The following is a 27,632-nucleotide window of genomic DNA, read 5'->3' as shown; positions in this document are numbered from 1 at the left end:
GTTTGGGATGAAGGTGAGAAGGCTTGATAGTGTGCCTCCAACAGAAACATGGCACACTGAGGATGAGGATTAATCTATCAACATACCAAGGTGTACGTTTTGTAGGATTAACAGGACAGGTAAAATATCAACAAGACAAGCTGAAACTCTCCAAGAAACTTGTCCTAAACAGCAGCATGAATGTGATAAGAAAGCATACTGCTCTTCTGACCGAAGGAACAGGGGACGTGCATTGTCTGAAGCAGAAACCACAATAAAGGAAAACCAAACACTTTTAATGCTGTAAATGTTGTAACTACCTCAGATTCTACTTCATATGCTAGGCTTTTCTTGTAGAAACATTTCAAAACAGAACGACAAAAGTCAAATCTAAATATTCTGCTTTGGCCTTTCCATGAAGTAATTAATGGGTTGCAGTTCTGACTCTAGTTACATTTTTACTGAGAAACTGGTTGAAGTTTTGATTTCTTTAAACATCTGTCAATGCAAAGTAGAATTTAATTTAGTTACTAGCTATGGGTAATAATCATCAATAACAAATCAGAGATTACTTTCTCTGGTGTCACACCTCTACTTGAGAATAATGAGCCAAAATTCTGGGTAGTATGACAGTTTGTTTCATCCCTGTTGTATAATCATCAGTTTTAATGCACAGCAAAAGGCTCCCAATATGTGCGGTCATAGCACAGAGAAATTCCATACTGAAAACTGGAGGCCTAAGGCAGAAGGTTTAATGGCTACTCAGGTACGAATGCCCATAAAAGACAAACAATTCAGTGCCTTTATATCACTCTGATTCTAATCTATGATGTAAGGTTTCTCTTTTCACAAGCCATTCCTCATTAGGCATGTGTATCCTTCAACTACATGAGCGTAGCACCTGCACTGATATTGAATAAAAAATGTTTTTAATGTGACTGTAAATACTGCAGCAAATTGTTACAGTCTGTCTTAAACTACCTGATGTGATGAAATAATGGAAAGTACTAAAATTCATTACCACTAAATGTTGTTATAAATAGTGCATAAATATTCATATTGACTGACTGCGTAATTTATCCTCTAAACTATATAGCACAAAATAAGCACTTTATTTTGACTGACTGAAATTTATCCTATGAAAACTACACACTTTAGGAAACATTTTACTTTTGGCATAGAAAAGGTGGTGACTGTATCAGCAACCCATCAGTAAGCTGATCTGAATCCTTCCCTGCATATTAAACTGAGGATTTATCTGAATTCTGCTACAATATATTTTGCATTCTTTATGCAGGAATTATCATGCTGCAGTGTACTCAGTGATATACTTAAATCCTATTCTGTTTCATTTATATTGCTGATTTTAGCAAGGTCATCTTTATGCTGGTGAAGCTTTTCCAAGGATTTATGGCTATGTATATTTTTGTAAAGCTAATTCAAGGTTAAAACTGTAGTGAATAACATAAAGAGTTGTCATGATCACAGAGAAGAGTGGGAGTCTTTAAATTCAATTAGATTGTCTACATAGAAACATGAGAACCAGATACACAGTTGCATTCCACTACATGTACTGCTCTGTAAACATTTATGTGCTAGAGAGAAAAACACTATTCAGTATTAATTATATTCAATGTTATTTTATTTATTTGCTTCCTCTGGAATTGTTATGGCTAGGCTTGTATAGGCCCTAGGGCCGATAGCCTAGTACCAGCCTATGAACCTTAATGCTGCCTGACTGCCAATGCCTTTGATTCACTGTACAAATTCAAAGATAATACATAGAAATGTAAATCTTTTTGTCCTAAAGCATTCCTTTGCTAGGTATTGATTTCAAGGACTACTGTTATGTAACCTAAGAATATCAAGACATTTGCTTAATATACAGTTCTTGTAAATACAAATTAAATGTTCTCATATAACCTTGATCATTTCCTTGCTTTATATATCTAGCATCCATCCGTCTGTTGTTATACTGTTGCACATGTAAGTACAAGTAATTGAAAAAGACATTCAATAACATAAATATAACACGACAGGCACTAGTCATTTGAATAGCAGTCTGAAGAGTTTATAAATGCAGCTGAGAAGAAAAGACAATGCAATACATTCAGAACATACAATAAACTTAACCCAGGGAGGCTTCATGTATGATGCAATACCCTTTGTAAAGGGGGATAATTGACAGGAAGCTATAAACAACAGAGTGCTCTGTAGCATCAAGCCTTAAATATCCTAAATAGACAAAACACTGAATATAGGGAGAAGAAACCTTAATAAAAATGCCAAAAATAAACACAAATCACGGTTGCACCAAGTCCATACCAAAAAATTCTACACAACCTTTCATGCCAAGAGCTAAGTGAAAGTTCAGAAATGTTTAAATACAAAGTGATTTCATAAACTTTTAAATACAGAATAGGTACACCCTAACACTGATGTAAAAATTAACTAAGTACAGACCAGCAAATGGCACTGGTATACAAATATAACATTAGCTAAAGCTGCTGTCTCAGGATGAGGCACATCTTACAAGATGAACACGCTTATTTGAACAAGGAAAGATTAGGATTGGGAGAAGGGTCAAAGAGAAAATCAGGAATGTTTAAATTTCTTTATGTTGCAGCAATGAAAGAGAAAGAACTAAACACAAAATCGCAATGTACTTGTGATGAATAAGCTGCAGACAAGTAGCCTTCAACTGTGTGCATATTATGTAACCCCCTCTTAAAATTCTCTCATCAGGAAATCTGAAAATAGGCCAAAAATAAATAAGGGGACAAAGGCCTAAAATCAGACATTTTTAAATATCACTGTAATTTGGTTAATAAAACAGTTTGTTTTGCAAAGACATGCATTTTTAGAACAATAAGTATGAAACTCTAATATTAATCTTGAATTATTGATGACTGCAGTCCTCAGTGTTTTATCAGAAAATCAAGCATTTTACAAGGAACAGGGCAACAATATGAGACAGAATTAGGAATGTTCTACAAAATCAGGAATAGTTGAGAAGTATGGTATTGTGTTTATTATACCACTTCAGTGCTTCCTGTTCTTATAACATTCAGTCAATGTGGAATGCAAAGTAGATATAAGAGAGGCCACCTTTTCGTAGTAGCAAAAGAGATGGACATACAGAAACTGTGAAATGCAAAGTATTTGAAAAAAAAATGGTTAAAAAAATAATGACCATCATACATGTGATAGGAGGAAAACAAAATAGTCAGACAGCAAGAAATGGAAGCAATCTACAATCTATGTGCAAAAGTGGAGTTCTTATGGAAAATCACTTATTTGTCATTATAGAAACCTTTGCCAGAAAAGGTCTGGGTGGGAATAAACTCTGTAAGTGCCACAGTAAATAACTGATATCATTTTATGCTGTGAAACTTGAATGCTCTTGGTTCAAGCCTCATCCAGGCGTTTAGATTCATATTTCAGTACCAGTAATGAAATATATGTTGAGGAAATATTGCACTCATGTGTTACTCTACTTTGAGTGAAACATTAAACTAAGGATTCATCTACCTTATTAGATGGTAGTTCAATTTGATATTAAGGAAACCATGGCATTTGTTCATAGGTTCATAGATTAGTACTAAGCTAACTGCCCTTGCGAGCCATTTTAAGCCTAGACAATTATCCCTTGTGAGAATCAAACCCTGCACCTTGTGTTTGCAAGGCAAGTAACTTAACCATTAGGCCACCCTGTTGAAGAACACAGAGTTTTCTATGCATCTTGCAAGTATTCTACCTGTCAGTATAACCAGATATCAAGTGGAAAAAAAACAATAGATCTAATATGATCTACTCCATGAGCAAAATTAAAAAGACAATGAAACAATTCTTAAAAGTACTGCATTTTTTCAGTTTATGAATTCGCAACTATGAAAATGAGCTGGCTGTCATGGACTCTTTTCAGCCACACTGGCAGGAGCAAATGTAATACAAATGGACACTTTAAAGTAACTTAACAATCGAAATGTTTTTGAAAGGAAAACAGGAAACCCAAATAAAACTTCTCTATGACATAGGGAGAAGATGTAACAGAGATTGACCAGATATAAGGGATGAACCCCAGAGCCTAGAGTTAGGAGGTACATATGATCTTAACTGTTGAGAACTGTGCTACTGTGACAAAAAAAAAATAAAAATATGAGAAAAAAGGAAACAGAAAAAAAATGTTATTTTGATTAAACTATTTATTTTATAACATATATCAACATTTGCCAGATCATCCACAGGCAAGTTAAGGCATGCAGTTGTTGATTCTCTTAAAAGGAGAGAGTAAGGCAAAAAAAAAAAAATACACAAAAATGTGCTAACTTCTAGGACATATTCTTAAAAGATGGGTGAAACACTCTCCCTCTCCTCTCCTGTATCTCTCATTCTTCTCCCTCTCTCTCTGTATATATATATATATATATATATATATATATATATATATATATTTATATTTATATATGTATATGTATATATAGGTTTACTATCATTTGTGCAAACAACATTCTGTCAGCTGTAATGCTGCCGAACATCAGAATGTCGTTCGCAAAATGACAAGTGTATTGGATAGTTGAACACACTTATGCGAATCCAGTTGTGCATTCGCATAAGTGTGTTTGACTATATGTATGAGATCGCAGTACAGTGGGGACTGGAAATTCATCCATATCCTTACTGTAGTATGATCTCGGAGTTGGAATATATTAGTATCAGGTGGTGTGGGGGGCGCAGGGAGGCTTGGCCCCATGCATAAATGTGATATTTCATATAGGAGTTTGATTTACATTAGCTCCTATATGGCTAACACGCGACAATGCTGACTCAAATGTGTCAATCATTTGGGATGACATTGTGCACACTTGAAAGGTTTGCTTTTAGCTTTAATTTTTGTTATTTTGAACTGCAAATGTTTAGCCGTTTGAACCAATGATAGTAAACCATATATATATATATATATATATATATATAGTTACACTTCAAAACATCTAAAACTCATAGCATCTAAATTCAAAACATCGAGACCACAACATCTAAAACCCAAAATATCTAAAACTCATAACATCGAATTTCATAACATCGAAAATGTATATGGAATAGTGTATTACAAAATGTGTAAATGTCATAGTTTAATCTGTTATTCTTGTGGTATCAGTATGAGATGTTATAGTTTTTATTTATATAGTTTTTATTTATATAGTGTAGGAATTTATAAATTTATACTTTTTATATAGTGTTTATTTTGCTATTCTGTACGTGGTTTTAATCCATACAGGTAAGTGATATAGACATTATGTGTACATTCTTTATGGTGATTGTGATACAGTGGGGTAAGGAAATTAACTTTTTCTCACTGCAATGTGATCTTGGAGTTGGTATATTTAATTTAGGGGGGTGTGGGGGATGGGGTGCAGGGGGGGCTTGCCTGTAAAAAGTATGTTTGCTAATTTGATGTTGTTATAGGTGGTTTGTAGTGTTCAATGTTGTGATGTAAAATTTCGATGTTATGGGTTTTAATGTTCTGGCTTTTAGATTTTGTGATCTCGATGTTTTGAATTTAGATGTTATGAGTTTTAGATGTTTTGAAGTATAACTATATATATATATATATATATATATGTATATATATATATATATATATATATATATATATATATTTGGGATGTTTTACTTGACTATGATGTTGTTTTAAGTGTTTTGTTGGGTTCAGTGAAACCCTGCTGTTTTGTCTTTTACTGTCTGATTTGGTCTGCATCTGACACACAGTAATATATATATATATATATATATATATATATATATATATATATATAGAAAGAGAGAGAGAAAGAGAGAGAAAGATGAATATGGAGACCACCATTAATTGTACTACTTATAGCAAAATATAATCATATAATTGACACAACCTTCTTTCAAAAATACATATTAAACTTGCATACAGGTAAAAACATACATTTTGATTTATTATCTACACATACACAGTAACTTGACAATCACCCACATGCACCTTACATTATGCCAATTTAACACAAAAACACACCTACAACCAATAACACATATGACATCTTATTTGCTTGATCTCTGCTAATGCAGTTAATACTGATGAAATAGGTATGTATGAGAAAATATGAATTTAACTCTGGCTAAATGATTCTAGTTTTGGCTAAACACCCACTCAGCCATTTACAACCATATACAAATATATATATTTATATTTAAAGTTTTGAAGAACTCACTAGTCTGCCTGCCTTGATGTCAGTGACTCTTTAGAACTAACTGAAAAAGTATAGCTAGAGACTCGTAGCTGTATTCAACAATCATAGTTACTTCTTAGTAGTGAATCTTCCTCTCTAAAGGAAAAAGATGAGCAAAGGCATATTTCTCCAGAACTCTGTATTAGTTGATGGATGAGGGCTTACACAAATCTTCAAAAGTTACAGCCTATATCAATATGTATAGATAGATAGCTAAATGACCTATATATGTCTATATATGTAGTTATGAATATAGATGTGTGTGTGTGTGTGTGTGTGTGTGTGTGTGTGTGTGTGTGTGTGTGTGTGTGTGTGTGTGTGTGTGTCTGCGTGTGTGGTTGTCTGCATGTGTGTGTTTAGATGCATAGTATGGTGGCTCTCTCCAAAAAGTGTCCAAATGAATGTAAATTATCTTAAACAGTGTTGTATTTGGATATAGTGTGTACAAGAGAGCTGTCATTGCGAATAAGAAGCATTTTTCTCTCAGTGTTTATAAGTAAAAAATTTACTTTAACAGAAGCAGAAACTGATGTTTTAGACTAAGAGGATTCTAATGGATTGTTGTTAAAGCATCTGTTATTTACTTATGATGAGTATAAAGGGATAACTCTAGCCCTGACTATCATACAAATGTTGGGTATGCAGGAAAATCTGTGTCTACAATAGTGGATCTCCAAGACTTGTTATAATCAAGGAGATGACTGAAGAACCTGGAGATTTTCGGTTATGGACTTCAGAAAACTACACACGAGAGTGCCCTAACACACTTTAGTGCCAGTATTATAGCTTGTACTAGGCAGTGATATAACAAACTGTAGTTTTGTTTTTCAAAGAAGATCCTACATCTTAAGAGCTGATCATCTCAGTAAGTAAAACTGTAGCAAATTTTATATACTTGGGCTGTGAGTCAGAATGTATCACTACCAACAGGATGAGGTCAACACAGAGCTTAATACTGCAACAGTAATATAATATGATGAAGTCACAATAAAGCTGCTTGTACCAACAACCCATTTAGCAGCTCATTATCAAAGGAACATAATAGGCAAGCAATCACAGAGACCATAAGATGTCTCACCACATCCCTCTTGGACATGGGCAGTCATTACTAATAATAATCTTAGGCATTGACACGACTTTTTCTCTTGAATTATAATGTGTGTAACAGGCTAGGCTTAAAATGACCCTGGGGTCAATAGCCTAGTAATCTCCTAAGAACTATGAATCTATGAGCCTATGAGGCATATACACCTTTAACCAGACCCTTTTCAAGCACTTAATACTGCTCTCTTCCCAAAATGAGCAAATTTGTGTCTACCTATCCAATCATCAAGACTAGCCTTAGAGGTAGCCAAAGTATTACATTTTTTGATTTTTAGTCATGACTTATTACGTAGCTAGGAATATGTTGAGATAGGAATCTATTTATCCGGTGAGGCTCATTTGTTTGTTGATGTAGATTTAAGTTATTAGTGTGGGTATGGGCAGAGTCACTGGTTTCGCAAAGAAAAAAAAAGAGGTCAACTAGGTCTTGGCTTTTTATGGCTTGAAAGCAAGACACAGGTTAGCTTGCAGCAACCTGTAGGCTGCTGATTTTAAGGAGAGTCATGCTAATTGCACAGGTACCTACCTACACACACACACACACACACACACACACACACACACACACACACACACACACACATACACACACACATGCAACAGTCTTTCTCTATCATACAGTTGCAAGTATGCCCCCCCCCCCCCGGATACACACACAAATGGCTTCTCTGTACTTACCTCAGGCAGGGCTAACAATTTTATTTCTGCTATAGGAATGCTTGGTTATATGCAGTCAAAAACGAGGATACCCTCTTTGTCTTTATCTCCAAACAAGGTACACTTTTCTGCCTCACTCACCAAATAAATTAGAGCTATATTTTTTAAATGATTCTACCTTGCTATTCTACTCCCAGGGCCTTGTTCTGGGAAAGTGCACAAGTCTTAGTAATACTAGTTATGTCTTTGGACTTACACATTTGCATGTGGCCTCCATGTAGAGCTTCATACTGGAGACTTCTTACTGCTGTAGAAATACAGTGGTCTCTGAATCACTCTGATATAATGCAAACAGCAATCCCTCTACAAACAGAATTGTGGAGTATGCTATTTATTTCTGGATTCTAGCCTTAGTCTTCTGTTGCTTTATGAAATATCACATTGGTTGATGTAGCAGGCAAAATTGAATGCACCTTTTATTGTCAGAAATTGTCTTGTTCTGTCTACAACTGCCTGAAGTTTCAGCAAATTTTCCCTCAACTAAGTGACAGCTACACTTGTGGGCAAGAAGTTGTGAGGAGTACAGTCTGCCCAGAAGTTGTATCGATTATGTTCCCTTAGTACCAAAATGACAACCATTAAGTAGCTTTTACAAAAATAATCACTGCTGCCGGCAAAGGGATGGTAGCATTGGACAAACTTATGGCTATACATAAAATAGTGTCACCGCTTATATGACTAGCCAAGAAGGAAGACCTTGAGGCATAGACAGTCCCCCTTAAGCAATGCCCTTAACCATCCTACAGGAGGGATGGAACTGCATCGGGCAAGACTCCACTCAGTCTAGAGGATAGAAGAACCTCTGAAAACTTTTGTGGACAGGTAAGAGACAGAATAACAACACTACAGTAAAGTCAGAGATGCACTGATAATTCAAACTGCTGTTATGGCTAGATCTTATCGATCAGATGCTAAAATGAAAATGGCAGAAATATTTTGCATTTATAAATTCAAGACTACTTTACCTATTATGTTAAGAAAGTGGGTGTTTTAAAGTAACACAAAGGATGTTGAAATGTTTGTTATGTTAGTAGAGAGGCTGTTATGCTATGAAACTATTTTTAAAATTAAGCAGCCGAGAAATGTTGTAAAACCTGCCTGAATAGAATACAAAGTAGCAAATGCACGTATTATTTGTTTTAAGTAAAGAAATGCAAGAGTTACTAGACTTGGGTAGTATTGTAACATTGGTCAAAGCAAAGTCTGTATGTAAAATAAAACCCTTATTAAAATTAGAGGAAGTAATATGCATTCCTAGAGATAGGAAACAATACACCATTACTCATGATAAATACAAACACTGGAAAATTATTCATCCTGTTGCTATAGTTTGCAGCTAAGTCAGATTCATAATGGTTACCAGAAAGGCTTCACTAAGTGTTCAATTAGTGTAATCTCTCTGACTGAATAAACAGTGCAAACATTGTGATAGGGCTTTTCTTGAATTCAAAAAGTGCACACAAAGTGTTTACATAATGTACACTTTCTTTATAACCTTTAAGAATTTGGACTAATAATAGAAAAAAAAATCCCCAGTTTAAAGTCATACAGAAGCAGTGGAAAGGAGGAATTCTTTCTGATAAACCAAGTTACCAGTATGGGAAGAGAAACCATCAAGTGAATAAACAAACAGATATACCATTGTCTAGCAAGGAAAAATGGAGAAGCAATGAACAAAAACATTCATTATCATGCATTAGTCTTATACAGAGCAGGGACTAGTACTGGAAAGTCCAAAGGTACAAAATATGGCTAAGAATAAAGAAGAATATACACCAGTTAAAGAGACATGTAAGTATGTACTACTGGTAGTGCAACCTGCAGCAGCAGAATTCATACAACTAAGGGAGTTACACAGCAAAATACTACAACCTAAAACTGTCGCAAAACAGAGGAGGGAATTGTCATTACATTCCAAATGTCCTGCAGAGCAGGGAGGAGAGATAACTAGCAAAACAGAAGAGGAGGAATCACTCACTGAGAGGCTTTACTCCAAGGAAATGAAGTTTATAGCTATATAAAATGTACAGTCCAACCAAAATTGTAAACTTTCAAACAGACTAAAACAGAAAACACCAGAAATGGAATATTCTAAGCAGCAGCTGAGTGCTGAGAAGGAGACATTTGTTGATAAAAAAGATCACTAGTATAGTTAAAAATGAAGAAGCAATGCCTGGACAGAGCTTTAAACCTATTTCTTTCAGTTTAAGACAAAATACACAAATAAAGAAAGACTATAAGCAGTTGGTATTTATGGGTAAAGGGAAAAAGGAAACCAGATAAACCCTTAAGAGAGCGAGAGAGAGAAAGAGAGAGAGTCAATGAGTGAGAGAAAGGGAGGGGGGCAATATGAAGAAAAAAATAAATCGAGATGATAGCATTTAGGCACTCTGAGGGAGAAAATGGCCCCTCAAACTAGAAAAGACAAATGGGTTCATAGGTTGGTACTATGCTATCGGGCCTAGGGCCTATACAAGCCTAGTCAAATGAGAGAGAGATGATAGAGCTTTGAACAGAAGCATGGTGAGATTCCTGTTGAGCTAAAATACAAGAACTCTAATCAAAAGAAACAAGAATCTATGCAACACATTATAAAGAAAGGAACAAGAAAATCTGAATAAGGCAGGAACAGAAACTGACACAAGATAACTGGTATGAGTTTCATTCTGCATGAAAAGAGAAAGCCAATGACAACCTCGTACCTGAGTTAGTTGGAGAGTACCTCAAGATGAAGATGATACTATAAGATTTATCTCTTGTGGCCATCCTTTCTGAATCAGGCCCTATTTCTCATATTTTCCTTTTTATGTGCTGTGCTGACAGGCACACTAACAGATGCACACACACACACACACACACACACACACACACACACACACACACACACACACACACACACACACACACACACACACACACACACACACACACACACACACCGAAAGAGAGAGAGAGATTGTTTCCTTAAAAAGTTGAATCTGACTTTTTTCTTTTAAAAATAATACAATGTATAGCCCTCAACCTACAGACATTGAAAAAAGGCACAAATGCCATTGAAAAGTAGTACATCTAGCATAAAATCTAGACATATAATTACTGTAAAATTTGAATATCAAATAACATATAACTCTTCCCCCTTCCAGTAGCAATTTGGAATAGTACTTAGAAATAAGTTTAAAAACAGAGATTGACAAAAATGAAGGAAAGCTATAAGTACATTATCAGAGATAATGTAAAATCTGTAAAATTTGATAAAATATATTGCAAAATTATACCATACAAGGCTGTTTATTTTTATTTCTGAAAAAGGGAGATATTAGAGATGTGTCTTCTTTCTTTAAATTATTGTCACCACTGGTATGTCGGTCGTGTAGTATAGTTTTCCATGTATTAGACATTTTCAAAACTAATGTGTGATATGAGGGATTCAGAAGCTTGTGTGAAAGGACAAATCAAGCCTGAAATAGGGACACATCTCCAAAAATAGGTACATTGTGTACAGGACTAAATCAGGCCAGGAAACAGGAATGTTCATCCAAAACTGGAACAGTTGAGAGGTCTGTAATTACATTTAGTCTTCTTATAAACTCTAGGGGCAGTCTTCAAAACTGCCTTGGACAAAAACTCCACCTGACAAAGAAGACACTGTATTCAATTATGTTGCCCTGAGACACGTTGTCACTATCAGTCTGCCAAAGTTTCAGCATACTGCATTTTGAATCTGGAGCAGTCAGGACAAGAAGGTGATGACATAAACAGAAATATGCAGAAATAATGTAGTGAAAAAAACTGACTTGATCCACATAGCATGGTTGCAACCTACAATAACTGGAATGACTAGAGATAAAATATGAGCTCTCAAAATTCCATTAATAAGACAAATGCAATGTGGTTTCATGAACCTAGCATGTTTTGTAAGTGTTCTTCAGCACAAAAAGAAAGGACTGAGAAGGAAGTAACATAGCCATATGTTAAGTAGTACTGCTGGCACAACATTCTGTAACTTCTGCATAATGTTCAGTAAAGATCTTTCATTATTGGTCTACATGCCTTCACAGACTACCTTAATAGACAACTAGATGATCTATTCTTATAGTACACCCAATAATACTTTAATAGAACTGGTAGTACCTCTGATAATGACATTTCAGCTGTACTTTATCACACTATAACCCATCGTGCATCATACAGCTTTGAACCTCTTTGGTAATGGATGTTTGCAGCCTACACTAAAACAAACAAATCCTTGCTGTAATTTGTCACTGCAGAGGGCCTGGGGATATACACTGTGAATATGGTTTAGAATGAAGCAATGCAGACTGTATTACTTCTTCCTTGACATTGTTGAGGAGGTCAATGATAAAATCTAAAGCAGTTTGCAGCAGCTGCAGTATGTAGATTGTGTGCATTTTCCTGATGTGATTAGGAGCTGCTAAGATGTGTCCATGCAGACTGGCTTCTTCTTGTTTATCACTGATTGCTTCTGTCATGCTTATTTCTGGGCTCTTGTTTTTTATAAATCAGTGATTGCTTCTGTCATAGATACTTAGGTAATTCTATTTTTCCTAAATTCTGTTGCTGCCTTTCAAGGAGACTGTTCTCTACCTCTATTTAATGTACTGACTCACATGACCTTATGTAGTAGAAGGGTCAGCAACTGCTCATGGCCTGTACTTGTTAAACCTAACTATAAACAAAACCAGATACAAGCTCCAAGTACGTTCCAAGTTTAATAAAATATAGTAAAACCAAGGTAAGCGCTTTCGGCTGTGACACCAGCCTTCATCAGACAAAGTAACACCACAATACATTTCCTTATATAAAATCTACACTATTACTTAATTAATCAATTAAATTATTAACATATTAAACAAGAAAAATGCATCATTAAAAACATTTATCTATTGTATGACTTCATTTTTAAAACACTAGTAATAGAAATTGTTTCATTCAACCCTGGGAGTTTTCTAGCATTTAAATAAGTTTGCCACCAGTATTCTCTGGTTCCATGGACCTCCCCTAGGACCTACTTTTACTTGTTCCAAAACTACAAAACCAAAGCTATGCCCTTGTTTTTTTTCTTTATGTTTGTAAAATGCATTAGTGTTCTTTGATTTACTAATATCATAGAGATGCCCATATATACGCTGTTTAATTTCTATTCAGTTTTTCTTATGTAGCAAGAAGAGCAATCTAAGCACATAGCTGAATATAGAACTCCCTTAGTATTACAGTTAAAATAACCTGGAATATAAATAGTCATTCCACCAAACAGAAACCATTCCAGAATATTGACACACTGACTACACATATTGCACTTTCTCATTTTACCCTTTACCTTGTTGCCAGGATGAGAGTTAATATTACACCAGTCTTCTAAATTGTTATCTCTTTTATATACTACATTAGGACAATCTCCCAAGGCAGTATTTAATTCTTTGTCTCCCATAATAAGAGACCAGTTTTTACACATTATATGAAAAATATCATCACTATCATGTGTATAAGTTGAAATAAAACTTAACCTTTCCCTCGAACCACTAATCAGGTCCTTATTGGTATTATACGATGTCACATCATTATTATTCAAATTCAAAGGGGTCACATTATCACTGACACTACCCCCTCCCTCATAGTCATATGCTACATCCATACCACATCTCAATAAAGGCATATATATGCTATGCAGTCTTTTGTTGACCACCTCTTTATTTATTTTATCAATAAAATATTCTGGATAGTCTCTATTATGAAACATTCTCCCAATAAACCTACATTCCTCCTTGAAATCATCCACATCTGTCACCATCCTGGCTGCTCATACCATCTGGCCGTCTATGACTGATTTCTTTACATGATGTGGGTGATTGCTGGAAAAATGCAAACATTTATTAGAGTGTTTTCTTCCTGAATATATCAGACTTTAATCATCTCCGTTCATGATCTTTACAAATTAACCCATCTAAATAGGAAATTTGCTCAATTCCAATTTCATGTGAAAAGACCAAAATGTCAGTACTCTGGTTTATAAACTGTACAAATTCTGTTATTTTCTCCATTGGTCCATTCTATGTGAAAAATAAATTGTCCAAAAAACATGTGTATAACTTAACATAAGCTATATATTCAGAAGGGAATAGGTATCTTTCTTCCCAGACGGCCATAACTACATTTAGCATACAAGGGGCCCACAGGGGACCCCATTGCTACTCCTTTAACTTGTTTAAAGTAACAACCATCATGCAAAATGTAATTATTAGTTGTATCTGGTTTTGTTTACAGTATGGCTACTGGCAGCTCACAGGATGTGGTTCCAGGTGTAACCAGAATAGAGTTTGATTTATTGCAACAATCTGTTGTTAACTTAACCCAGTTGATCCAAAAACTGAGTAGAAATACTATTGCCGGTATTGGGATGTTAACTCAACAAACTGTGAGGCAAAGAACAGACAGTGAAGAAAGCCTAGAAATTATTCCATCAGGACAGGAGCAGTACCAAAAATGTCCCGGTAATAAAACTTCTAACTTGAATATTTGAACTATTTATTTCAACTTGGACTTACAGCAATGGCTGTAAACACACTTATATAAATAAAAAAGCAAATCAATATACTATCAAAAAAAATTACAAATTTCTCACCACCAAGATTATTCAATTCAGATCTTGATAACAAAATTCACAGCAATGTTATATTACAGGATTCTCAAATTTCTCATTTCTAAGGCAAGTAGATAGACCCTTCATTAAGTCTATGAGATGGTTTGGAACTGTACCATGTAATAAATGTTCTGTTTGCATACATACTGCAAACTTAAAGTGAATTAATGACATGCAATTATAATGTAAAAGCTGATTGCCTTGTATTTCTCAGGCCATGGTCTATGGTGTATAGTACCCTTGTCAATTGCTTTCCCTACACTGTTTTATTTACATGTTATTATATGATCATTTATCTATCTATATGTGTGCATATATATATATATATATATATATATATATCCTGTTACACATTTAGGTTTCAACAATGAAATACAATGTGGCCGTTAAATCAATACTAACCTGTGCCAGACTGCACATGGCCAGCTCAGGTGCAAATGTGAACTGCATGCTATGCAAGGTGCCTGAAAATAACAGCTAAGATCTTACATCTGTTAGAATGCCAAACAAATAGATCTTTATCTGATGACATATACATGCACACTTGCAGGCTAAGCTACGGGTAGCTGGCCCTTGGATCCTTATGATTCACCATGAAATGTACTTCCCAAATGAAGATTCAATACCAGTTTTCTTATCCAAATTCTACAAATCCTATGTTCCTTTTGAATTGATTTGTATAACAGTTAAGGTCTTTGTCTCTTAGACACAAGGTACAGGGTTTGATTCTGACCTCAATTTATTGGCCGGGCTTAAAATGGCCCTTTAAGGCAGTCAGCATAATATTCAGATATGAATCCTTTTGTGCTCTAATATCAGCCTAATATTTACCTATGAATCATTTTGTGTTCTAATATTAGCCTAATATTCACCTATGTATCCTTTTGTGTTCTAATATTAGCCTAATATTCAGCTATGAATCCTTTTGTTTTCTTATATTATATAAGTATTACCTCTCTGCTTCCCCTCCTAGTTACCTGCTTAGCTCTATATATTAGCCATTGCTTATTATTAGTGTTCATAGTTAAGTACTAGGCTAGCAGCATCTGTGAGCCATTTTAAGCCTAGCCAGTTTCCATTAAAGGTGAGTCAGACTCTGTACCTTCTGTTTGTTAAACACCTTAACCATATGCCAGTCCCCAGTCTCGTTACTACTCTACTTTTTGAAACTTTTGCTGAATCACAATATATTCCTGAAGTTAAGGAACTGATAATTAGTTATGACCACATAGTTTCAAATGCAAAATGTTACACTCTTTATTAATGTCTAATAATAAAAAGATATAAGTTAATGATTTCAATTAAAATGTACACCACTGAAATAATCTGCTTCTATATTCGTTATCTGAAGTTATGTGAAAATTATATTCTGGTGTTTGATTGGCACTTCATACAGAGGACTGACACTGTCTTTAACCATTATCGCTTGTAAACCACTAAACTAAGCTGGAGGACAGGAGGCATAAAAAGGGTATGACATCCTCTTACAAAGATTACAAACAAATGTTTTCAGCATTACATCTGACACAAATAATATACTGTAAAAGGCAAAGGTATAGGGGCAGTTAAGTGTGGTAACACAATAGTAATAGCAGAATAACAATGTAGCATGAGTAGTATTAATACTAACATGCATGCCACCTCTTCTTCTTCTTGCTCACTTATCACTTATTTCTCTAATGCTTGTTCTGCACTACTTCTTGTGATACGATAGCCCTTATAAGTTCTCATTAATACTATGTCTTGTATGTAATCAGATATGACCTGGGTACTTGGCTACTACACTCTTTCTAAAGTTCACATGTGTGTAGCAACTGAGGGAAGGGCTAGCAAGAGGCTGGGGGATGTGGCCATGGGCACAAAAGGAATGCGTTAAGTTGAGTACTGAACTCTTTTGATACAGCTGTGCTAACTTCTTTGCATGTGTGGAGATGGTATGTAGTGTGAAGCATGTTAAAATCTTGTAATGTGCTTTGTCCTCATACAGGAGTATATTGTTTCTGAATATTTAATGTCTCTGAGTCAATAAATGTTATAACAGAAATGCTGAGCTCTCAGATTGTGACTATGGCTGTGTTTATGGTGACGTTTTAGTCTAGTGAATTTTTTATGTTTTTGGTTTTGCATTTGCGTGAATGAGTTTGGAGGGAGCAGGTAGTCAGCACTGAGGAACTGAGTTTTTTTTTTTTTACTTTTTGAACTGCAGTTGTTGCAAACATAGAATGGGAGCAGTTATATGCACCTGTGTTTGCTCTTTCTACTCCGTTGTTATGCCATGGAGGGATATATTTAAGTAAGAGAATATGGAGGGTAAAGCCCACAAAATGTGTGCGTGTGTGTGCGTTGGGGTGGAGGGTAGAGTGGTCTTAACTCTTGAATCAACTCATTTTATTTTTGATAGAATTTGGTGTTTTTGGTACAGAGCCCATATGTTGATATTGTGGATCGTGATGCTCTTGTAAGTGAGGTTTGTTCATGGAGCCCCTCCAAAACTTTGAGCCATGCTGCACTTTCCAACAAATAGAAAAATAAGCATTTGAGATGCTTTTACAAACTTCATAAAGCCGCGGTGGTGCAGAGGTAGTGTTGTCACCTCACAGCAAGAGGTTCTCCCGTTCGATTCTCAGCTGGAGTGCCTTCTGTGTGGAGTCTGCATGTCTTCCCCGTGTTCAAAAGACATTTGTGAATGGGAGTGCTTTCGTTGAGGGTTGGGCATCAGGCTGGCACCATAAAAATCGACTGTCAATCATTAGCGGACTGGCAACCCCTAACCAGGAAAAGCTGAAAGAAAAACAACAAAATTAAATGAAGGAAACCAGATAATGGCAATAGATAGCATGTACTGATGTGCAAATATTGTGTTAAAATACTAGCAGCAATCTAATAAATGTCATAGCCACTGCTTAGTTTACCTTTATGAACAAGAAGTGCTATACCTTGCAGCAGGAATATTCCAGCTCTTGGCACAGCCATAGTCTCTATAATTTATTTATTTTATTTTACATTTGTTGACCGGGATAGTCCGAATGGATACATGTCCATTTTCAGCAGAGTCCCGGGGAGAAAAGCTCCACATTGTCTATAATCACTTTCTTTGAAAAGTACATAGATGGGAAAATAGAAATGACTGATTAAAACATAGGAGACTTGGCAGGTAAAACATCTGTCTATGGCAGCAAACATATATTATAGTGTCATATAGATGCTTAAGCAAGTCCCATGGGACTGGCTACTAGGGGAAAGACCAGCCAGTAAGCCTTGGAAATCTAGGACCACATACTGACAGTGCTTCTGACAGTGCTGACCAGCTATTGGTAGGCAGGTCTTACTAACGCCAAGCCTGTTCTTCTGGCTAATACAAATTTAAAAAAAAAACACTGAAAAGTCCACTGTTTTCCAAGGTTAAGACATTCTCATATACTTCCTCTGCTCAGTTTCAAATCAAATTAAAGTTATCCTGCATGAACTCCAGGAACTGATCCTGAATTAAACATGTAATCTGAATTCTTGATGCTGGAATGATAAATCTTTGTCTAAGTACTAACAAATAGATGAAAAAATATGTAGAATTTTTGTATGATAAATTGGGGGAATTATAATATTCTAGAACATACTTGGCCTTATCATTCTTAGAATATTGTGACAGAATTTAAATTAACTCTATCCAAAGAAATAATTACACACATATCTGCATTATGGGACCTACTGCCTTCCAATTATCCGTTTTCCTGGAACCAAGGCAGCAAAGGAGCTAATAAAATTAATTTTCAAGCAGTTAGATGACAGCATATTAATTAATTAGGGGCAGACATTACATCATATTTAAAAGTGTTATTACTATCTCACATGTTTATTTTCATAGATCCTGCTGCATTACTTGAACTTTAGCTTTGACCTTAACACTGATTTGAAAAGTAAGAATTATTTTACTCTAAACTTCTGCTTAGTAAGATTTTATTCAACAAAACAATGTTAAATAATAATAACGGGTACTAATTAGTTTCAACATAAGCTTAATGTGCTGTACCTTTATGATGCAGATCTTGCAGAAGGGATAGAAGAAGCTTGATAGCTGATGGGATTAAGGCATTTAAATTATTTGCTCCCCTGCTTTTACTTCACAGCCTTGTTTATAGTTCTTCGTGTAAATTTCCACCATAATCCACAACAAAGGTAATCATAAAGCAGTCCACTGGTACATAGACAAGACACTCATTTATATTAATGGTAATCTGAGTACAAAAATAAGTGAAATATTTAACAGTGCTAGCCTGAGTGGGACTGCTAAAACACAACAGTGTATGTTCCTTTACAAGTGATATTATAAAGAAACAGTTACTAAATTAGTTGTTGTTGGTAGTATTGGGGGTGAAAGAGGAATATATACTGTTACTGCATGTTTCACTGTAAATATCTGAATGTTGTACCCTATGAGTTTCAGGAAGAAAGAGTGACATATATAAATACTATATCAGGGTACCTCACAGCTAAGTAAATAACAGAATACCCTTATCCCGGAACTCACATAGTATCCCAAATGATATTTCATTACAGGTGCAGAGACTCACCCTACCCCCACAGTGTAATCAGAGGTAGAGGACTATAACAGCTTTGGAACTCCAGGAAAGCTCATAAACAGAAGTGGTTGTGCAGAGATTATGTTCTTTTTTATTTCACTTGAGTTAAGGAACTTTCAGCTGTCTGCAAAAATGTGTGCTGCGTGTAAAGAAAAAGAAAGCACGTCAATGATTTCATCATGCACAGGAGATTAAATTGCTGTCTTTGTTCTTTTCCTCTGCTCCTGTTTGCTTCCAACAAAAGAACCACGTTTTGTTATATGGTATTCAGATAAATGATCCTAGTTATTTTGTTCTGCAAAAACTACACAATATTTCATATTCATTCCATGTCAAGGTAGAAAAAAATGTATGTCAGTCCACTTAATTGGTTAAGAAAAAAAATATTTTTTTAATTGACTTGCATCCCCTTTCAACCAAATGATCATTTATATGAAAGATAAGGGAAAAAAATCCAGAAAAGAAACTTAGGAACAGTTTATAGAAGCCAGTCATTTCAAGTAGCTTGTCTTTGTAAGTTCAGAAGAAACCAAATTACATAGGGGAACCCATGAGATTAGGGAAAAACATGCAGACTTCTGCTACCGTATGTCCAGAGAACAGGTCTGAATTCCAGATCCTGCAAGACAGAGGAAACAGCAGTTAAACCACTACACCACCATGCCACTTGCAGTGATCCAGAAAGGAATTTAAAACAAAGCTCTGCTATGAGTCACCAAACCTACCCTTGCAAGAATATTTCTGGGTGAGAGCAACACCCCCCAGATGAAAGCAGCCATGGGGTCTGTTGGTCAACTAATTTTTCGATGATTAGATGGATATTTCCACAAGCATGATGTTGCCCTCAACAGCAGGCTGATATGACATGGAGAACTGAATGCAACACCCTCTACTGTAACCTGAGGTGAATAGACTGCCTGAGGCAGGTCATCATGAAAGTGAAGGAGAGGCCTTTGCAACCCCAACTACTGTATTACAACTCGACATGTGGGGGGGGGGGGTTAGAGTTCTATCATGTCCCAATAAAATAAGTGAATGCTTATGATAGGCTGAAAATAGGAACAAAGGCCCTTGAAAAAAATGGAAACAGGCAGCTAAAAATCAGGACATCTAACTACCATAAAAATTGGATAACAGAGGGCACATAATTCTTCCCACTTCCAATAGAATGTGGGAAACTGCTCAGAGATGCATATTTAAAAAACAGCGGGAGACAAAAATATTGGAAAATATATGCACATTATCAAAGAGTGTAAAATCTGTAAACTTTAATAAACTGTACCACAACGTTCTACTCTACAAGGTCATTTAATTTTGCTTCAGAAAAACTGCAAGGTAAGATGTGTGCCTTCTTTCTTTGAATTCTTGTTGCCCCTAGTATGTTGGTCATATAGTGTGGTTTTCTGTGCACTAGACAGACCAAAAATCACATTTGATGATGGGAATTCCTAAAACTGTATGAAAGGCTAAATCAAGCCTGAAAATTGGGACATACCTTCAAAAACAGGGACATCCTTAATGACACCTGAAAGTGACAAGTGAGAAGTATGTTTACCACTTTCATAATCGGATCATAGGAACATAAAAACATTACTATGCAAGCTATTGTGAGGAACATAAGATGCGTAGCCATATATTCCTTAAGCAGGCCCACTTAAAACTTTGAGTCTCCCTTTTATAGCACCTAACAGAACTTCCAACATGAGCAATGTTGTACATAACAGTTCAGATGTAAATTTGTGTCTACTCATCCAATCTTCAGGATTTACCTTAAAGGAAGATAGAGTAGTACATTTCTTGTCACGGAATACTGACCTATTCTATAGGATAGCAATACACTGAGTTAAGAAGCTACGTCTCAAGTGAACTTTGTTTTTTGTTAGTGTAGATTTAAGTCATTAGTTAGGGTGTCTGTAGAGGCCACTTGTTTCGGAAAGAAAGAGGAAGTCAAATAGGTTTGGTCATTCACAGCTGAAAAAGCAACACAATGGTCACCCCATGAGAGTTGTGCTATTCTGTTGGGATAGTTGAAAGCTTTAAGGCCTATGATTTTCTTGGTAAGGTATCTTTGGTGCACTTCTGGTTGAGCAATATGCTTCAACTTACTCATACAAAAGGTGCATTGCATTCAATGATAGGTCTGGTAAGGGTCTAGTAAGGGAAGATCAAAGTGGCACTATGACTTCTTTGAATCTTGAAGTCAATCCCTTGAAATTAACCAAGCCAGATAAAAGGATTTCCTGAGTATTGTGGAAACATGATGATTGAATTAGAGAAAATTGTCCATATATGCTGTTCTGTTTTGCTTTTAACTTGAGACCATTTTTATTTCACCAGGTACGTGCATATTCTTGCTCAAGCTGGAGCTGTTTAGTATCTGATTGCAGGTATCAGCAAAACTTGTTCAAATACATTTCTGGGATATTGGCTTAGATATCTGCAAAATAAATATTAAATAGGCCTGAGCCCAGTACTGAACTCTGTGGTATCCCACTAGTTACAATTTGACATTCAAAGAGGGTATTAGCAACTTTCACAACCTCTCATCTGTTGGCATAGCTGGCCTTAGGCATAGGCCAACTAGGTGGCTGCCTAGGGTGCCACTCTGGCAGGGACGCTTTTCCAGTATTTATTTGGTGTAGGTAGACCAGGATAGGGGCACAAGGTGGTGTGGAGGGATGCCATAGAGCCTTTTCGCCTAGGGCACCAGTTGACCTAAGGCCGTTCCTGTCTGTTGGACAGCCAATTTGCAATACAGTGAGTAACATAGTAGTTTACATTGTCTGTCTATTTTTTGAACATCGGCACAGGTGACAGTGTCAAAAGCCTTGGCCAGATTGAGATAAGCAGTGTGTACTGAGCAACAACTGTCCATGGCCTTTGTAACCTTTTTAAAGAGGCTTACTAGATTCCTGAGAAAGGGCCAGCCCTTCACAAAACCAAACCAGATGGGATTCAGATCAGTTTTGTTGCCTGTATCTGTTTGAGTCCTACTCTGTTATATTCCATGGTGTTGTACATGAGGCTGATGAGGCTAATGGGCCTATAATTACCTGGATCTGTAGAGGAACTGCCTTGTGTAAGGAATGTAGTGGCTGCTCCTCAGGTATCAGACACAAACCATGTGGATAGGCTGTGAAGGAAGTTTAAATAGAAGCTCAGATAGTACTTAATTGGCACTGATGAAAATGCAGCTACAAATGTTATCTGATCCATGAAATTATTACTTTTTGTCTTTGATAAGGATTTAAACACTTGATCCTAGGTGACTTCAGGGGAAACTAAATTTTGAGGAATTCAGGGGGTGTCAGTGTGGGTAGCTAGGGAAATGTTACCATTAAATTTGTCAGTGTATATACTGGCTATATATATGTGAATATATTGCTGAACTAAGCACTAATTTTCTTTGATGGGTGAGTGGATGTCAGGTCACCAGTTTTGAAGGTCTGGCAGACCTTTTGTTGAGGGAACAAGCCCTTAGCACTTTGCCTGAAGACATGAGAATCTTGTTATCTTATAGACAATGCAATACTGCAAATGAGTTGGGGAAGAAGGGAGACCTATACCTAGCAAGCAGGGCATCATTGCACAGGAAAGGGACATGCCGTGCTACTCATGGGTCTAGGAGAACCCATGGTGGACAACCCAGACTGCCCCAACAGAGTCTACTGGTAGCAGGGGAAGCCACTAGTCCAGGTACACATCCAGGACCAAGGGTTAAATGTTTTAAATGCAACCAGTGTGGCCATGTAGCACCTTGACTGTGAGGATGGATAAGGAAGTCAGCAAGTAGGTGCGTTTGAGGATATCCCTACAGATGCCCTTATAGGGAATAATTTTGAAAATGCAGTATCATGCGTGCATGCAGTTACATGCAGTCAGGCTTGGAAACAGGCATGTGGGTCTGGCAGCCTGTGGGAGAACCCAGACAGACTGCACATTTTCAGTCAGGACCGGTGAAGTGGTTACTTCAGAGAGGGCGCTACCCCGTAGCAGTGAGACTGAAGGTGTGCCACAGCTGCTTGTGGGTACTAATGTTCCCTTGGATAGAGTGACTGCAAGGGCAGAGGTAAGTAGTAGTATGCAGGCTGACAGTGAGGCACAGCTGTCAGACAATACCAGACTTCTGGTGGAAGGGGAGCTGGAAAGAGTTACAAAGAGCGAGCTGAAACTCTCAGACCTTACATTACAAGGCCTGAGGAAGGTAGCAAGTGAGGCACCTGATTCTCAATGGAAAGAGGAATCTGTATACTCGGACAAAGGGTTACTGTTTAGAGACAGGACCCTTGATGGTGGGCTAGAGGGTGAGAGAATACAACAGTTGGTAGTGCCCAGAGCCTACTATCTGGCACTTCTAACTATAGCCAATGATATTCCCTTTGCAGGTCATATGGGCATAAAAAGTACAAAGCAACGTATTATGCAGAACTTTTATTGGCCTGGCATTTCCAGAGATGTAACAAGGTACTGCAGGACCTGTGAGCAGTGGCAAAGGGTAGGCAAGGCAGGAGACAAGGTGAAAGCTCCTTTGATGCCTTTGCCTATGATTGAGGAGCAATTTCAGTGGGTAGCTATGGATATTGTGGTGGCTCTGAGTACTTCAAGTTCAACAGGGAAAAAGTATATCCAAGTGGTAGTAGATTATTATACCGGATACCCTGAAGTTGTGTCCCTGTCCTCCATTCAGGCAGAAAAGGTGGCAAATGCTTTGTTAGAGCTTCTCAGCAGGATAGGTTTTCCCAAAGAAATACTGACTTACAGAGGTGCTAATTTCATGTCAGACCTGCAGGCTTGTCTGTGGAAGCACTGTCTGGTGAAGCACCTAAAGACCACCCATACCGTCCCCAGACTAATGGTCTTGTTGAGAGGTTAAACTCTACACTCAAGATGATGGTACGGGCATTTGCAGACCAGTTCAAGAGGGAGTGGGACAAATATTTGCCACATGTATTGTTTGCTTGCTGACAGGTGCTCCAGGAATCCACAGGTTTTTCACCCTTTGAGTTGCTGTATGGGCAAAGGGTGGGGGGAACCTCTAGATTTGATTTGGATGAGTGAGAGGTTGTGTGAATCCTACAAAGAGTCTGTTGTGGCATATGTCCTAAACCTCAAGACAACGCTCAGGGAACTTGTAGGCTTGGCTCAGAAGAACCTAGCAGTAGCCCGACAGGAGAAAAAGGTCTGGTATGACAGGAATGCTCAAGCTAGAGAGTATGCTGCAGGGCAGCAGGTAATGGTTCTCATTCCTGTCAGACAGAACAAGCTGCAGGCAGCTAGGGAGGGACCCTACAAGGTGGTGAGGAAGGTCAGCAATGTTAACTACATGGTAGACCTGCTAGGCAGGAGGCAGTGGCATAAATTTCACCATGTTAATAAGATGAAACCTTACCATGATAAGGAGGCCCTTGTGCTGAGTATTTGCAGTAGATTGCAGGAGGAGTCTGAGGGGGATTTGGTGAGTGCTCGTACTGACACCTCAGTGGAAGGGATAGTAATGTCCCACCAGCTATCTCCTACCCCGAGAAATCTGAGCAGTGTTAGAGGAGTTTGGGGACATGTTCACTGGGTGCACATAATTGGCACAGCATGATGTGGATACAAGACCCAAAAAGCCTATTAAACAGGCCCCATATAGGATACCTGAGTGAGTCAAACAGACTCTAAGGGGAGAGATACAGGAAATGTTGGAACTAGGGGTAATCCAGGAGTCCAGCAGTCCCTGTGGCTCCCCAGTGGTGCTGGTACCATATAAGGATTACAGCACCAGGTTCTGTGTCGACTACAGGAAATTAAATAATCCCTCAGAGTCAGATGCTTACCCCATGCCTTGGACAAATAATGCCCTAGAGCAGCTGGAAGGGACTAAGTATCTTACCACTACTGATCTTACCAAGGATTACTGGCAGTTTCCCTTGACTCACAGTGCTAGAGAGAGGTCATCCTTTGTGACTCCTTTTGGCTTGTATGAGTTCACAAAGATGCTCTTTGGGATGGAAAATGCCCCAGTGACTTTCCAGAGGCTGGGAAATCATATCCTAGCAGGAGCAGGAGATTTTGCCCTTGCTTACCTAGATGATATTGCCATCTACAACAATTCCTGGCAAGAGCACCTTCAGCATATCAGGGTGGTATGGGGCAGACTACAGAGGGATGGGTTGACTATTAAGTCCAGCAAATGTCAGGTGGGTATGGCAGAAGTCTCCTACCTGGGACCATACCTCCCAACCATACCAAATTACTCAGTTTTACTGAGTTTCAGGGTCCAAATAATGGGGTGCCACGATTCCCAAGTGGCACCCTTCATTTCTGAATTTTTCCCAGCTTTTCTTTAAATTTTTTTTTTCATTTTTTTGAGCTGAAGTTATCATGTGCGCGATGACATCTGCACCATCAGCCTGTCGGAATTGTGCTCAAGGGCTCACATTTCCAGCTGTTACTAGCAAGCAGGAAGCTGGAAACTGCTGTTTGCGAGTGGGGAGGACTTTATATTTTATGCTGGCTGCTTTCGCGAGCAGGGAATTGGGTAAGAAATAAGCTGGCTGCTTATTTTTGCGAGTGAGTGGGAAGGACTTTATCATGCTGGCTGCTTTCTGTTGCAGGAAAGACTTCATGAGAAGCTTATTGTTGATAGCAAGACTGCTGGAAGACTGGGAGAGTGATTGTGAGTACTACAGAGCTTTTGAGGTAAAGCTATCTTGTGTGTGCGTGTGTGTGTGTGTGTGTGTGTGTGTGTGTGTGTGTGTGTGTGTGTGTGTGTGTTTAATTGCCCCAGGTGAATACACCTAGTGGCTAGAGAGGTACTTAGGCTCAAACCCTGAACCTTGGGTACAGGTAAAAGAGCCTAAAGTCCCTGGCCACCACCACTTGTGAATTTATGTTTCATATTTTTGTTCTGTTCCTCATAAAAGCTGAGGTTTTCAGGATTTTTCTGGCAAATCACTGAAAGATTGAATTCACTAAATAATGACAGGCATTTGCATTTCAGACTTCATATTCTTTAGAAAATAAATGGTGACACAAAACCTTTTATTCTAGCAATTTTCTAAGTTTATTACATCAGTATTTGAAACTTTTCCCTGTTTTGTGGCTGTATTCCCCCATTATTGGCTTTGTCCAGGATTTTTGTGCTAAGAGATTGAGAGCTATGGTGAGAAGTGAGAACTGAATTCTATATTCCTCCATCACTGGCTTTATCCAGGTTTTTTTGTTCTAAGAGATTGAAAGCTATGGTGAGAATTGAGAACCGAATTCACTAAATGATAGCCATTTAGGTTTCAGTCTTTTTGTCTTTCAGGAAACTGCTGATTTCGCATAGTGGTAATTTGCTCTGACTGTAGTGCATAGGGTTCTGGGTTCAAGTACTTGGCAGTGAAATGCATGGTGGTAACATAACATTTTATTCTAGCAACATTCCAAAATTATACAAGCAGTGCTTAAAATGTGTCCCTAGTTTTTGGCGTTTTCACACCCCCCCCCACAAAAAAAATGAAATTGAAAATAAATGCGAGAAGCTTTGCAAGATGCCTATGGCTTATACTACTGTCATTCTATTTTTATATATGGAAATGTTCTGAATTGGGCAGTTTGTCATTATTGGTTCATGCATTTTGTTTCATTGCCTAATGAAAAATGTTCAAACAATAAATTTAAAATGTGCTCTCTAAGTCTAACAAGTGTGCTGTATTATGCAAGAAATGTAATTTAATAAAGTCAGGAAGGTGTATCAAAGAAGACATGTATGTTTCTTGTTTTGTGTGTAAGGGGCCTATGATTTGAAAACAGCCCAAAGATAATCTTTATCCACCATCGGCCAGATGCATTTTCTTTGGTTGCGCTATGGGTTTCAATGCTGTTTCAATGAATGTACGTTTCAAGGGCAGAGAAGCTTTAATGCTAAGTCTATTTTCATTGTGAGACAGTATTGTTTGTGCATTATGCTATAAAATGTAAAAATAAAATCCAGATAAACATTGTAGAAGTAAAGCAGTGTGCACACATTTGTGTGCTTATGGTAAATGGGGCAAATTAGCCAGGTATTGGGTCATTGGAATTGCTGCAGGGGGACACTGGTGCCATATTTTGGTTGTCTGTTCTTCAGTTTGCATTTGAAAGTTGGTATCCCACAGTTCCATTAGAGTGGGTGGCGTTACGCAATTATGTATGCAAAGTTTGTTAATCAGCGTACAAATTTGTACCCATTTTGCATGGGCCTTGTGCAGATTTTTGATGTTTCCAGGGTAAGAGGTATGCCTGGGACATAGAGTGGGGAGTCTTAAGATCAGATCAGAACCTGCCAAAGGGGAAGCCATTCAGGCATAGCCTGCCCCATTACCAAAATGC

At 37.3% G+C, this 27,632-nt stretch overlaps 1 protein-coding gene across 1 annotated transcript in view; it reads right to left on the bottom strand.

Moving 5' to 3' along the window:
- The window catches only part of PLCB1 (phospholipase C beta 1), a 4,354,095-nt gene that overhangs the window by 1,820,333 nt on the left and 2,506,130 nt on the right, over positions 1–27,632 (bottom strand). The window lies entirely within an intron of this gene.

Source organism: Protopterus annectens, chromosome 1.part2, assembly GCF_019279795.1.
Source record: "Protopterus annectens isolate FY-2018-M chromosome 1.part2, PAN1.0, whole genome shotgun sequence".
Taxonomy (NCBI): domain Eukaryota; kingdom Metazoa; phylum Chordata; order Ceratodontiformes; family Protopteridae; genus Protopterus; species Protopterus annectens.
The sequence above is the reverse complement of the archived record's forward strand: the minus strand, read 5'-3'. Positions and strand labels throughout refer to the sequence as shown.